Source organism: Eleginops maclovinus, chromosome 1 (assembly GCF_036324505.1).
Source record: "Eleginops maclovinus isolate JMC-PN-2008 ecotype Puerto Natales chromosome 1, JC_Emac_rtc_rv5, whole genome shotgun sequence".
Classification (NCBI taxonomy): domain Eukaryota; kingdom Metazoa; phylum Chordata; class Actinopteri; order Perciformes; family Eleginopidae; genus Eleginops; species Eleginops maclovinus.
The window spans coordinates 20,953,779-20,969,285 of NC_086349.1; positions in this window are offsets into that span (position 1 = coordinate 20,953,779).

Here is a 15,507-nt window from a genome sequence, read left to right on the forward strand (position 1 = left end):
TGAACTCTGCAGCAGCTCAGGGCAGACAGAATCCTATTAACCATCAGGGGGGTCTTGGCCCACTTTGGCATGCTCACCCCTCCCCCCACCTATATCTTCCTGTCCTTCTTTTTCCTCCCCTGCTTTATGCTCATCCGTCTTCCCCTCCAGCACGCTCTCTATCTCATTCTAGCAATCCATTTTTAGGCACTGTGTAAACCACAAGAGTGTGCAGCCAAACCAACTAACAGATGTGGACAAAACATCCTATTCCTGCCTGAGCCTGGGTTTCCCCCTGCATGTGCTGCTGTTGGCCCTGGATGAGCCTAAACATGACTAACACACACACACACACACACACACACACACACACATACACACACACACACATCCTCCCTCTCCCTCTAAAGGAGGAGGGGATGAAGAAAAAAGAGAGAGAGAGAGAGAGAGAGAGAATCTGTTAGGAAGGAAGAGGAAAAGTGTGGGAGCAGTTGAAAGGCAAGGTGGGCGGAGATGGGAATATGTGTGTGGGTGTCTTTTATATTTCAGCGAGGGGGCGGATGGAGGTTAGAGGGCGGGGGATGGGGCCTGGCCGATGAGTAGTATCTGACTCACACAAACACAGGAAGTAGCGCGTGCTGCTTGTTTAGTGAACACAGCACTGTATTTATATGATACTCCTATAGGCAGGGGATAATAGGAGCTCTCACACTACCTAATTTTACCTCCGTCTGTCCGTCTGTCGGTCGCTGAGTCAACGCTCCACTCTCTCTTTCAAATACTTTCATATCCACATCCGGAGATATTTGGACGTAGATCCAGCGGTGCATCAGTCATACTGTGACTCAAGCTTGTGAAATTTTTACGGGTTAAAACAGTGCCATATTTGAAACTTCCTTTGGGAATAGCAGCCTTAACATGCCAACCTCTTTTTAATGTATGTATTATTGTTTGCCGTTCTATCAGAATGAAAGTCTCGTGAGTTTTTTAAAATACATTCTTTTGTTATTCTCTAAAAAATAATGATATTCTGATTTAGCCATATCTTTACATGCAGTCTAATCAATCATGTATATTATTGTGAAGAATCTTGCACTGTTGCTTTTGCATTGTAATATACGAAATAACACATCACTCCTTCGTTTAGCATTGATACCATAACATCTATTCATCCCTGAAGGCAAACTCTCTGTGCTTGGTGCCTCTAAAGGGAGGTCAGAGGTCAGCGTCAGTGCAGCATCTCTTGACTGACAGCAATTATGTGACAACATTGCTTTTTTATACGGCAACAGCTTTTTAAAAAATGTAATATTACACATTACAATCACTATTTTGTTTTAGAGTCTTCCTGCCCTAAAGTTAAACTATTAAGGTTTATAGTAAGTATCTGTAATCCTGGTTAATACAGGGCAGTCTGTTGTCTTTACCAATAGGTGGCAGACAGAGATTACATTTTCTAAATGACACTGAAGCCAACACCAAGTGTGAGTAATACCACCATCTTGTGGCGTTACTTGTACAAGAAGCGTATTGAATGTTGAGTGGGAAACATTTCACCCATTTCCCGTTAAAACATTTCTTTCTGCGTATTTGAATGTTTAAAAAAAAGAGGAATTAGCACTCCTCTAGTAATTTCACCTCCATGTACTGATTTTCTCTGGCCACATACATATCCTGTAAAACATACTCCTCCACATCCTGTAAAATATACTCCTCCACATGGTTCACCTCAGCTCTCCTGGTAGAGGAATATCTCCAGCAGAGGGTAGTCTTACTCCGAGAAAATCGGTTTCAGCGCAGAGTTCTCACCTGAGTCTGAGGTGAAGCAGGTTTGCCAACACTGAAAAATAAAGACAATGCAGTAAACATGAATCAATGACGCAGTTGTCCAGAAAGCACAGTGACAGCTTCAAGACAATCCATCCACTCAAAACAATATATAACCCTACTTACGTTGAGAAGGACCCTTTAAAAAGCTTCTAATATATTTCACACAAGTATGGCTTTTTCAAGGATCACAGTTTTTTGTCAGCAGGTAACAACCCTCCATTTCCTAAAATAATCCACACTCTGCCCTGTGATTTAAACCTGCCCTACAGAAATGACAATCAAGCAGCTAAATAGGGTTACCTCTTAATTCCACTGATCCTCATCAGGTTTAAATCCAACTAAAGTGGAGAAGGCAAAGGAGCTCCGTCACCCTGATAGATGAGCGTGTGTTCGGAGCGGTCGGGAGGAGTAACAGACCAGAGTCACCTTGGTGATGGTGCATCTGGAGTTTTATCATTCACGCTCTCCCTTCTCTGTCTTACCTGATTGATCAAAAGGGAAGGGCCCGCCTGCCCATTTTGGGGCCTGTCAAATCCCCGCCTGGCAGCTGCAGTCCCGGGAGAAAGCGACTAGCCCAGGCTGTATCTGTGCTGGGATCTGGGCTCCGTTTTATCACTGTTTTTTATTTCCAATGGGAACGGTGTGCTGATGTGATGACCACAACAACAAATAACAGCCAGGCTTTACAGTTGGGGATAAAAGGTTTACAAACTCTAAGAAACAGGACTCAGGCTCAGCTGCAGAGTTTAGCCTCTTCTTCATTTGTCTTATTGATTGCATTTACACTGGCATTCCCCGGTCAGGCAAATTGGAGAAGAGGGCACTGTGGCCTCTCCACCAGAGTAAACAGAACATCTATAAACAAAGAGCAGCTAGAAAGTGACATTTTGAAAATATCACCAAAAACATTGTGAAAGGGAATATGTTACCTACACAATCTACACACTGATTACATTTAGCCATTCAGTATTTCGCTCTTTAATGTTTTCGTGGACTCATAATATACAGATTAAAATACATTAGGTACAAAATTGAAGCAGCAGAGAAAGTTACAGAAGTCTGGTTCACTACCTTTTTTCTCCAAACATGCAGCTTTTTAAATTTTCAAACATGTTTTCAGCACCAACCCCTGCTATGTCAATTTATCAGACCTTTCGCTGTTCCTGCTGGGCCACAAATACTTATATACATCTTTTTCCCTTTTTCAGGAGGACTTCCTAAGACCTGTCAACACATTTTTACATAAAAATCAATGCCTTTCCCCTTGCATCATATAATGCATTAATCTGGTAAACACCACATTGTTTTGTTTGTGCTTTTTCAGTGTCTAGACAAGTTAGAAAAAGATAAACAGATTGAATTTGGAGCCTGCAATCCAGCTGTTGGAGTTGAGAAGCTCCACAGTGGTGTCTGGAGTAATATCAGTTGACAGATCCTCTCTCTGACACCAGGACGTTCGTCTCTGGCGTTGACCACATCACAGTGTCGGGTGTCCTGTGGAAGCAGGTGTCAGATAGCTGCCTATTGATGAATGATTAGAGTTGCTGAAGATGGACTGTGGCGCTGCCTTCCTCGGGGGTCTGGGAGAGACGGATGGGCCCATTTGTAATGCAGAGGGGGCCCCGCCGCTGCATTAACTATTTAAGTGTGGTTATCTCAGGGTAATGGTACGCCAGCAGCACTGAAACAAGCTACAGCAAGAGCATGTGTAATCCTAATGTTGATGCATGGGCTCTGCTTCTATAGATGATCTATTTTCCAAACTGATGGATTATCTGTGAAAAGCTACACATAGTTGAACAGGGGAATACATACTAACAATGTAATCTAGCATGTAAAATATTGCATGGTCAGTTTACAATATTTTATGATAGATGCCTGAAATGATAGGAGCAATCATTACCCAGTTCATTGTAATATAACCCCTTAAACACATGTCGATTGAAAACTAGTGTTTAAAACGTAATGTCAAGTGTAATGGCTACTGCTTTTAGTTTACTAAACGATTCAATTAGGTCTCTGCACAGTTGGCTACACCACATATAGGGCGTCTTTGTCGAAACACACATTTTACTTTACACTCTGTGTGGACCAAAGACTCCTGCGCTCAGATAAAAGAGAGTAAAAAAGCTTGGCACAGAGGCTCAGTGTGCCAACAAGACTGGATTGATATAGTTACCACCGGCCTGCCTCACAGGCTGGCCTGTAAATAAAACAGAGACCTGTGAAGTGGCAGCAAATGTCTAAGAGGCTTTACCTTTGGTTTACCCAGGTGTTTGTTTTCAATTGCAAAAAAGGCACTGTGAAGAGGTTGGCAAACTTTCCCAATATCTTTTTCTGCTCCCCTGCTATTACCAGTAAAAGTCTTACAGTGTAAAAAGGGAGGGAAATGGCTTCCACTGTACCTTTCCTCCTCTCATTTTGTCACCCTGAGGCCCGTCTTGTAAATGTGCCCTCAGAGTCGATTGGCCTGAGGGATGGAGGAGTGCAGGGAGAAGCTGAGTGCAGGAGTGAGTCATTCATCCTTGGTACCTGGAAGGGGGGGGGGGCTGCTCCACCTGCCTGCTGAATAAATCATCGCTTGGTCCATTCTGCAGCTGCAGTCCAATTAACCAAAGGGGACCCTGCGAATGCAGTTAGGTAGTATGATTAATTACACAGTACTGACAATACACGCCAAAGCTTACAATATCCCAAAGGGCAAACGCCGAGCGTGGCTTTACTTTGCAGATTTTAGCTTCCTTTTGAAGTATTGTTCACTTTGAATATACTGTGTTATTATTGGAGGTTTTTGCCATTTTGCTCCCACACAGCAACTAATTAAGTCAATATCCATGAAAGTGGTAACAAGCATACACACATATTTGAGACATACATGATTCATGTCCACACATTTTCACTTAGACCTTATGTCAACATTAAGCAACCAAATACAATTATCAGCAGCAAAATGTTTGCTTCTCAGATGCTAAGTCCGCCTTTTAAAGTAATTTAGGGTGCAATTATTTCCTATTACATGGCCCGTGACAAAGCTCTTATTCTTGCTACTCTAACTCATTTACATAGTGCCTTTAATTGAACATAAAAAAGCAGAGGAGAAGGTGGAAGAGAAAGGTTAATGGGACTGACACAAAGGGCAGACGGCAGCGGAAGTCTTGCCTTAAGTGTCACATCCCACTTTCATCTCTGCCCATACAAGGAGCCAATTAGGCCCGGTCAGTGATCAAGCCAACTCCAGTGGCCCAGCCCTGGCCTCAGCTTTCTGTGGGATTACAGCCCTCTCCAGGAGAAGTGCTGGTAATGACCTCCATTCTTCTATCAATGATATGCTCACACATTGACGTTTGACTGCTACCACATCGAATAGAAAGGTCACAGAAGATGTAACAAATGAGAATAGAGGGAAGGAGAGACAAGGAAGTAATTAAGGGAGGGTTCGGTCAACGGGAGAAAGACTGCTATGCTATTGTTTACTCCATCCCAATCTCCATTCAAGACCGTATATCCCACAATAAAACAAACCATCCTTCTCAGGTCCCAGCATGTGTGGCTTGTTTCGCTTCAGCGACAGAAAAAAAAAAGGGTAAATATGTATGTGACATTTCCAACCAACATCAGTTCAAAAGTTACATTCAGTTTCAAAGTTAAAACTTCTCAGTTTAAGGTATCCATTAGAGAATTTCAGTGTGTGTCTGTGCCTTCCAGATGGCTGTAAATGAGTTGGACTTTGTAATGACTTTCATTAGAACAACAAAACAAATAGCTTAAGTCTGTTTTTCCTCCCAGCAGAACATGTATTTGGAAAGTAACAACAAACAGACAATTAACATAGAAATGATATTTAATGAAGTTCAAAATAGAGCAGGATCTACATAACAAATGACACTTATTTAGTTTGACCTACTAGATGTACCGTTAGTTTGCTTCACAGGGGTGACTTTAAACATTTATGAGCCTGTAAATGACTTTGTGTTTTTTACCAAAGCCTTTACATTTCAACAACAATGACGCATAGTCCTTTTTAAAGGAATAGTTTGCAAGGACTTTAACCCCTAACCCATGACAGTCCCCCTGCTTCCACTCCGACTGCTATTTATTCATGTTGCTTTATTATTTGCCTTACATTGTTTGTTTGTTTGTTTGTTGTTTTGTTGTCTGACCTAACCTCATTTAAGCCGCCTTGGGTTCCTTGTAAGTCGCCATATAAATTAAATCTAATATTATTATTTTTATTAGGAAGATCAGAAGATTGGTACCACTCTCATATTTGCACAGTAAACATGAAGCTACATCCACTCAGCTAAACTTTGATATAAATTGAAATGTAAATAAAGATTTAAAACCTCAACACATTTAACATTTACATCTGACAAGAAAGTGGTATTTTCCAATACATTTAAAAAAAGATTGTCTAAAGTATTTTTACTGTCCGTATGAGAAGCTGCATACATAGCAAAGGAAAAAGGAGTGAGGATATTGGACAGTCGTATGCTCAGGTTGATGGACACCTTCTTACAAATGCATGTTTGGATTTTGTCCTGGATGCATCATAAACTGATGTCGCCTTTTAATGAGCTTGCATTAAGACTGGATTAGAAACCTTTTTTTAATTTAACCATCAATGTATATTGCCGAACACAAGCTGCTGAACATAATATCCCAGCTTCTATTTATACTGGATAAAAGAACAGCTGGGCTAATTAGAGATTGAAAACACACACTAGCCAAAAACAAAACACACAAAATAAATAATATATCAGAATATCAAGGCATATGGGGATCTGAGAAAGACTTGAGTAGCAATTGACTGTTTGGTATTTTTCAGAAAAAGAGGAAGGGTAAAATGGCTTTCATTTGTAAAGACATTGCAAATGAATGAATAACATTACAAATAAAAATAATTTACAAAACATAGCACTTTGATTTCTATAAATAAACCCATTTAAAATGACATATTGTTTTGATATTCATTTCTGATGGAGATAAATACAATATATTTTCTTTTATGACATTATGAGCCCCACTAGCTGTGGCTTGATAACATTTTAAGGTTTTACATCATTTTATATATTTATTATTTGTGTCGTCTTGCAAAATTCAAGGATACACACTCTTACCTTCAATAAGCCCAGGCTCTCTTTTAAGTCCCTTTTGGGGACCAGCAAAAGCAAATGTGTTTCGGTATGTTTTTGCTACTATGAATATAAGGTGAATAAATATTATATGGTTTACCTCTACTGTCTCACGCAGTTTGCAGTTTTATCGGGTGCATACCAAACACATTTGAGCTGTTGTTAATCCTCACAGGAGCAGCTGTGGCAAGAACACAAACTGAGTTATCCTCCAAACTGCAACTGTAAATGCGGTTTACTTTTGACGGACTGGGGAGAAGTATAACAAGCAAAAGCAATTAAGATAAGCTTGAAAGCTCAATGTACTTTTTTGAATGTTCAGACCAAGCCATAACACTATTTCAAAAAAATCTTTGTGACCATGAGGGTACATCTCTGCATGATTATAGGGTGCTGCATGAAAATGCTACACAAAAGCACGTACATTTGCATTTTGACAGTTGCTTAATCTGTGTATATTTTGTTAATATAATCTCAAAGGCTCTTTTCTGTAGCTGGCCATTGATAATCCTGTTGAATAAACAACATTTTCAAGTGTAAATATTTTCCTGGGTTCATTTTAGGCAGCATTTTCTCCCACATGATACAGGCCCTTCTGCTAAAAAACGCATTGTAGTTGTGTTCTGACTGCAGCTGCTTCTGAGGATTAAAACCAAACATGACTTATCCCTCGCTGTGATTGTAAAGGCGGTTTGGTGGCTTTTTCCAGATAGGGTGTCTCAATGTATAACAATGACTCTTGGCTGCAGCTGCAAACATTCCTCTGAATTGGATTACATTCACACAATGTATGGCAGGCGAAAATTCTCATCCTAGATAAATGGTGGCAAGGAATAAAGGAGAGGCATAAGAAAAGCACATCTCTGAGGGCAGAAGTGACAATTCATTTGAAAAATAAAATTAGAGGTCTGTAAGCATGCAGAACTCGCTGTCACCCTCACTTTAGGCTAAGCTAAGAAGTATCTGGCTAGAGCTTCACATTTTCAATATTCTCATAAGCATTCAAAAAAAAAGTGTAATTCTTTAAGCACAGAGAAATAAAGACATCACTTTAACCAAATCACAACCTATATAACACACTACAGGAAAGACAAAACTCAAAACGGCACAATAGGGCCCCTTTAATCTTCAGTCAGTGGTAAATATCTTAAAATCCTTCATAACTAATATCATTTGTAAGCTATTTGGTTGCCAGGATGCACATCAATGATTTACCACGATCCTTGCTGAGGTTTTGACTCTTAAACAGGCCAGACCTGAGTGTAAGAAGTGAATTCATCCAAGGTTTATTATTATTTATATTCTTGAGGCCGAGTAACAGTGGAAGCAGTCTCTTTGAATTAAAGAGGTTGATGTGTGAGAAAGGAGCAAAGCTTCTTACTCAGATCCCCAAATTACCTGCATGTATAATTTAAAGTGAAACAGCTTCTCCACGTTAATGCCCTTTATGCTTTGCACTTTAGCCTCACAGCTACTGGGTCCCTAAGAGATAAACCATTGTAGTTTGTTCTTGTAGCTTATCATTTGTATGTATTCGACAGTATATCACAAGTAAATATTCTGCTTATAGTCGAATAACAGCACAACATTGCGAAAAGTACCCACAAGCCTCTCCCAGACAGATTAAAAAAAACATATGAATCACCTCAACGCCAAACACACCGTGAGATATTGGCCATTTGTCCACTTGAAATATGTCGTGCTGCCGAAAACTCTGCCAGCATGCAGGACTGTGGGTTTAGCAGGTAAACAGGTTTTGTTTTGCTACATTTCTGTTTTACACAACCCAGGCGTTAACATTTGAAACAGTGCTTATACAATGCTGTTGTGTGATTAATTGGAGTGCTCAATCCCTGTGAAGTCCTTTGAGACGAACTGTACTTGTGATGAATGCTAACACAAAGACACTTGACTTAACGTACTTTTTTGCAAGCCTGGTGAGAGACATGAATTACAAATGAAACGCTATAAACCTGTGTTGAATCACAAACACTAGAAATAGTATCAATGATGCAATGACTTGTTAAATCAAACTGTTTCATAAGGCACAGTTTACAATAGAAGCTGATAAATGTTTGAATTGAGAATTTCAAAAAGAATCAAGCATTAATATGAATAAATGCACCTGCTTCACGAAGAAAAGCCTAGACTCTACACATTGCACGTCGCAGTGTGTCATTTCATGTCATATTCTGTTTGGTTCACTGGTAAACAAATTATACTATATTTTCATTTAGTATTCCGTTTCATTGCACTATTCACTATCTGTATATTTCTTATTTTTATTTCTATTTTTTTGCTATGTTTCATATAGTATTGTATTTTGCTGCGGTAACAAAACACGTTTCCAATTTGGGATAAATAAAGTATTTCTGATTCTGAAGTGTGTGGTCCTTCATTTCTGACACTGAGATCTTTTGGACGCCTCTTGTTGACACGTAAATCCTCTCTGAACTCACAGTGTGTTATAAGGGTGATTTGGTACCTGTAAACAAATATATATTTAACAATTTTACCTTTACACATGTATTGCTCTAACCAGTAGGTGGCAGTGTTTGGTGTGTCTCATTACTGCAAGACAAACTGAATCAGAATCAGAATACCTTTAATAGTCCCACAGAGGGGACATTTGCATTGTTACAGCAGAAAGAGCCAAAGACAGCTTAATGTTACACCCAAGATACAAAAAACCAACACACACACACACATATATATATATATATATATATATATATATATATATATATACAGTGGGGCAAAAAAGTATTTAGTCAGCCACCAATTGTGCAAGTTCTCCCATTTAAAAAGATGAGAGAGGCCTGTAATTTTTATCATAAGTATACCTCAACTATGAGAGACAGAATGAGAAAAAAAAATCCAGAAAATCAAATTGTCTGATTTTTAAAGAATTTATTTTCCAATTATTGTGGAAAATAAGTATTTGGTCAATAACAAAAGTTCATCTCAATACTTTGTTATATACCCTTTGTTGGCAATGACAGAGGTCTAACATTTTCTGTAAGTCTTCACAAGGTTTTCACACACTGTTGCTGGTATTTTGGCCCATTCCTCCATGCAGATCTCCTCCAAAGCAGTGATGTTTTGGGGCTGTCGCCGGGCAACACGGACTTTCAACTCCCTCCAAAGATTTTCTATGGGGTTGAGATCTGGAGACTGGCTAGGCCACTCCAGGACCTTGAAATGCTTCTTACGAAGCCACTCCTTCGTTGCCCTGGCGGTGTGTTTGGGATCATTGTCATGCTGAAAGACCCAGCCACGCTTCATCTTCAGTGCCCTTGCTGATGGAAGGAGGTTTTCACTCAAAATCTCACGATACATGGCCCCATTCATTCTTTCCTTTACACGGATCAGTCGTCCTGGTCCCTTTGCAGAAAAACAGCCCCAAAGCATGATGTTTCCACCCCCATGCTTCACAGTAGGTATGGTGTTCTTTGGATGCAACTCTGCATTCTTTCTCCTCCAAACACGACGAGTTGAGTTTTTACCAAAAAGTTCTATTTTGGTTTCATCTGACCATATGACATTCTCCCAATCCTCTTCTGGATCATCCAAATGCCCTCTAGCAAACTTCAGACGGGCCTGGACATGTACTGGCTTAAGCAGGGGGACACGTCTGGAACTGCAGGATTTAAGTCCCTGGCGGCGTAGTGTGTTACTGATGGTATCCTCTGTTACTTTGGTCCCAGCTCTCTGCAGGTCATTCACTAGGTCCCCCCGTGTGGTTCTGGGATTTTTGCTCACCGTTCTTGTGATCATTTTGACCCCACAGGGTGAGATCTTGCGTGGAGCCACAGATCGAGGGAGATTAGCAGTGGTCTTGTATGTCTTCCATTTTCTAATAATTGCTCCCACAGTTGATTTCTTCACACCAAGCTGCTTACCTATTGCAGATTCAGTTTTCCCAGCCTGGTGCAGGTCTACAATTTTGTCTCTGGTCTCCTTTGACAGCTCTTTGGTCTTGGCCATAGTGGAGTTTGGAGTATGACTGTTTGAGGTTGTGGACAGGTGTCTTTTATACTGATAACGAGTTCAAAAAGGTGCCATTAATACAGGTAACGAGTGGAGGACAGAGGAGCCTCTTAAAGAAGAAGTTACAGGTCTGTGAGAGCCAGAAATCTTGCTTGTTTGTAGGTGACCAAATACTTATTTTACCGAGGAATTTACCAATTAATTCATTAAAAATCAGACAATGTGATTTCCTGGATTGCTTCCCCCATTCTGTCTCTCATAGTTGAAGTGTACCTATGATCAAAATTACAGGCCTCTCTCATCTTTTTAAATGGGAGAACTTGCACAATTGGTGGCTGACTAAATACTTTTTTGCCCCACTGTATATATATATATATATATATATATATATTGCACATATTGTGTCACACAATTGAACAAGAGTAGATGCAGTTTTGCTGAATCTTGTTGGTGATTTACCAACAATGAATGTCCGTCGACAACACTAATACCCTCACAGTGTGTCTGATGTGATACTGACGACCAAAGATTTGACCAAACTCATCTCAAGATAGTCGAATGTCCTCTGCAACAGCCCAAAGCTGAAGTGTAAATGGACCTTAAGTGTTATTTTGCTTCCAGTGCCAAACATATTGGACAAACATCTCAAATAACACAGCTGAAGAAAAATCAGCCTGTAATGGTGCATTATTTGAGGCCTTTGCAATTTTTTTTACTGCTGAATTATGTCGATAGGTTTGCACACAATAAAAGAGAAACAATAAAATATAAATGGATTGTTTCTGCTAAAATAATAAAGATTTAAAAAAGAGCTGCGCTAGGATAAAGCAGCCAAACACTTTGATCAATGCTAATAAAAGTCAAAGTTGTGGACTCGAGTCACATGACTTGGACTGGAGTCAGACTCGAGTCATGAGTTTTATGACTTTAGTCTTGACTTGACAAAATCTAAAAAGACTTGCACTTTGACTTTAACATCAGTGACTCGCATTTGGACTTGGACTTGCCCCTTTTGACTCGAAAAGACTTGCTACTTTCCCCAAACCCAAAGATTAAAAAGTATGCTGACATAGACAGCGCTATCTCTCTTTGCACATGTGTGCATCTGTGTGCGTAACGTGTGTGTGTGCGTGTGTGTGCGTGTGTGTGGCACGACATCCAATCAAATTAGATCCACGATGTTCTGATCTGACAGCATCCAACCAATCAAAGTACTGGACAACCAATGAGGCGGAACAAACTATAAGGCGCCAAGCAGGCAACAATGATACCACCGGTAGTTTCGTTTGGATTTAAACACTTTGAGGTGGTCAACAAAAAAAGAACTGCAGTCTGTAAAACATGCGGGACGAAGATAACAGACGGAGACGCGACAACTTCCAACTTCGTACGACATTTGAAGTTGCACAAAGAACGGTACGTTTTGAATGAAAGCCAACACTAGCTTATTGGCTAATTGCTAGCTAGCTACATATCAAAGAGACTGTAAACGTCACCTTGGCTTACGAACACGCTAAACGGTATCTCCTGTGGGTTCATTAATGGATAAGTTCACTATTTCGCACTTTGAGCCCCCTTTCTGGGTCGTCTTGGATGAAATAGAAATGTTGATGATTGGTCCAGTCTCCAGCTTTTGGCTCATTTGGAATCACCCCCTGCTTCAGAATGGTTGGCTACAGGCATTCATAACATTGTCCTTAAAACAACCCTAAACATTCGTTTTCAAAGATGAACAACTCACCGAGTGGTAAGTGGTGTTCGTAGTTGTTTTTAAAAAATATATCGGCGAAATATTTGGTTTCCATCCGTGTTATTTGCTATTGTGGAACTAGACGTTTTCAGATACCGCTTGATATTTGGAATACAAAATGGCAAATTAAACACGACAAAAACTGTATTTCGCAAAGACACTCGTTTTGGAGCATCACCACTAACCGGTGAGCACTCGGTGAGTTGCACATATCTGAAAACTAACGTTTAAGGTGGATTTAAGGACCGCTTTTTGAATACCCGTACATGAAGCCTAGACAAACCAGAAATGGGGCTCAAAGTGCAAAATAGTGAACTTATCCATACTCATATTGTAAAAGGATAGTTTAGGATTTTTTGAAGCGAGATTGTATGTACTTAGCAGCTAGTCAGTGGATCATACACAGTAAACTGCAACCAGCAGCAAAACTAAAGCAAGCCTAATCAAATCAAGGTCAGTTTAATGTACTTTATATTATACATATGTCTACCATTTTAGCTTGTTTCAGACGATTTTTTTCCGATAGGAAAACTAAGTATATCTCACTCTTTCCAGCACACCAGATTCCATTGACAAAAATGGCTATTTTACTTTGCAGCACAAAGGAGTTGCTAGTCTACTGCTGCCTCATTGAGGTCGTTTATGTAATTTAGGTCAATCACAACAAAGCTGAACTATCAACGAATACATAGAATAGCACAATTAAACTTAACCATTGAGCCAACAGTAGACCAGCAATTTCTGTGTGATGCAGGTCAAATTGCTGTGTTTGCCAATGGAATCAGGTGTGCTGGAGAGAGTGCATTAACAAGCATACTTCAGTTTCCTGTCGGAAAGGGCTGCTTGATGGCAAGGTAAAGCAGGAAAAATATAAATTAATATAGCAAGTGTACACTGAAAATGGAAATGTATTTTATCAATGTAATGTTAAAACAAACACAATCTTACGGTATACAATACAATTCATAAAAATCAATATTAACACAATGTTAGCATTGATATATGAGGAGATAGTTTCAAATGCAATTTATGTGTGGCTATAAGGGACTTTCTGAAATCTGTTTTATATGCTTACCTGTTACAGATTAAGAATACCAGATGAGTAGAAGCATCATAGATGAACCACAACAGCCTTCAAGCTCACAATTCTTGGACAGTCGTGAAGCGCATTACAGCATGACTCATCCACAGCAGAAGGCTATCAGTAATGCAGTACTGCCCGACTTGATTATTGATTGCAACCTTCCCGTCTATTGTGGAACACAAGAGTTTTCGGCACTTTCTGAAAGTAATTGACAGTAAGTACAGCCCAGTGTGTCGCAGAACATTGACATCAAAAACAGAGAGCCTCGCTGGGGGGAGACGTTCAAGATTAAAAACTCAATTGAGCAACACTGAGCATGTTTCGGTCACTGTGGATATTTGGTCTGACCGAAAGATGTGGGGATTCCTTGGTGTCACTGTCCACTGGATAGAGAAAGAGACAGCTAAAGAGAGGATACAGCTAATTACAAATCTCTTGGCCTGCAATCGCTTCAAAGGCTCACACACAGCTGAACGAATCTTTGACCAATTTGAGTCAATATGCGATGAATACAACACCAAAGATAAATTGGACTACATTATTAGTGACAATGCTGCTAACATGCGAAAGGCATTCACTGTATGCTTCCCCAGTGAACAAGAGGATGATGACGGAGCTCATCTTGATGACCCTGATCTCTGGTGTGACTTAACCCTGGAAGATCAGCAAACGGTAGATGCTGCTATGGCAAACAAACAGCGCCTGCAGTGTTTTGGGCATACTCTTCAGCTGGTGGTGGGAGACGGTTTGAAAGAAACAAAAGTGGCATGTCCTTCTCTTTCCAAGTTATCAAAACTTAGCTCATTGCTGCACACAAGCACAACATTCAAAGATGTGTTTGATAGTGAATTTGGGGAACAGAAAGGCATCCCTGCTGCAGTCAACACAAGATGGAACTCTGAGGCAAGTAAAGGCAGTTCTCCAGTGTGATCATCTAAAGCTCTGTGCCATTCTAGAAAAGGCTGGGCATAAGGAGTTGTCATTCACACCACAAGAGTGGAATCTGTTGAAGGAGTTGGCGGACATCTTGAAGCCGTTTGGAGAAGCAACTGATTTGACACAGGGAGAGAACGTCGTCACAATCAGTGCAGTTGTTCTATCCGTCTTATCCCTCAATCATCACCTTGAGAAGCTGAAGCCTCAAGTTCAATTCCTGAGCGGCCTGGTCGGAAGTCTCCAGGTATCCCTGAACAAAAGATTTCTTGGGATCTCCATTAACGTGAAAATGGCCGGGACTCAAGATGGGATCACTGCCCCCTTTTCAGACCCTGTCTACCTCAAAGCAGCCGCCTTGGATCCAGCCTTTTCTCTGCTTAGGGTGGAGCACCATGCACTGGTCAATCGTGACATCAAGGCAGAGGTGGCACAACAAGTTGAAGGTAAATATTATTGACTTCAATGCAACTTTTTTTCTCGTAGTCTGATCTTATTGACAGCATCAATAATTGCATTTTTCAGTCTAACACTGTATCACCAACACCAATGGTAATAAGGGCTCTTTTGTTTCTGCTGTTGTTAAATGTTTTTCCAGAATTGATCCTGCAAGATGCTGCAGAGACTGAGCAACCTGTGCCTCTGGTTGATGAAGAAGAGCAAGAGGACCTTGGACAAGGAGAAGGGCTGTTTGCTGCATACCATAAGAAGCAGAAGAAGGATGTTGGGACCACTCCAGCACTACAGCTACCTAGACACAGCTGAAGGACAGAACGCCCTTTTTTTCTGGGCTCTGAACATGAAGTCTC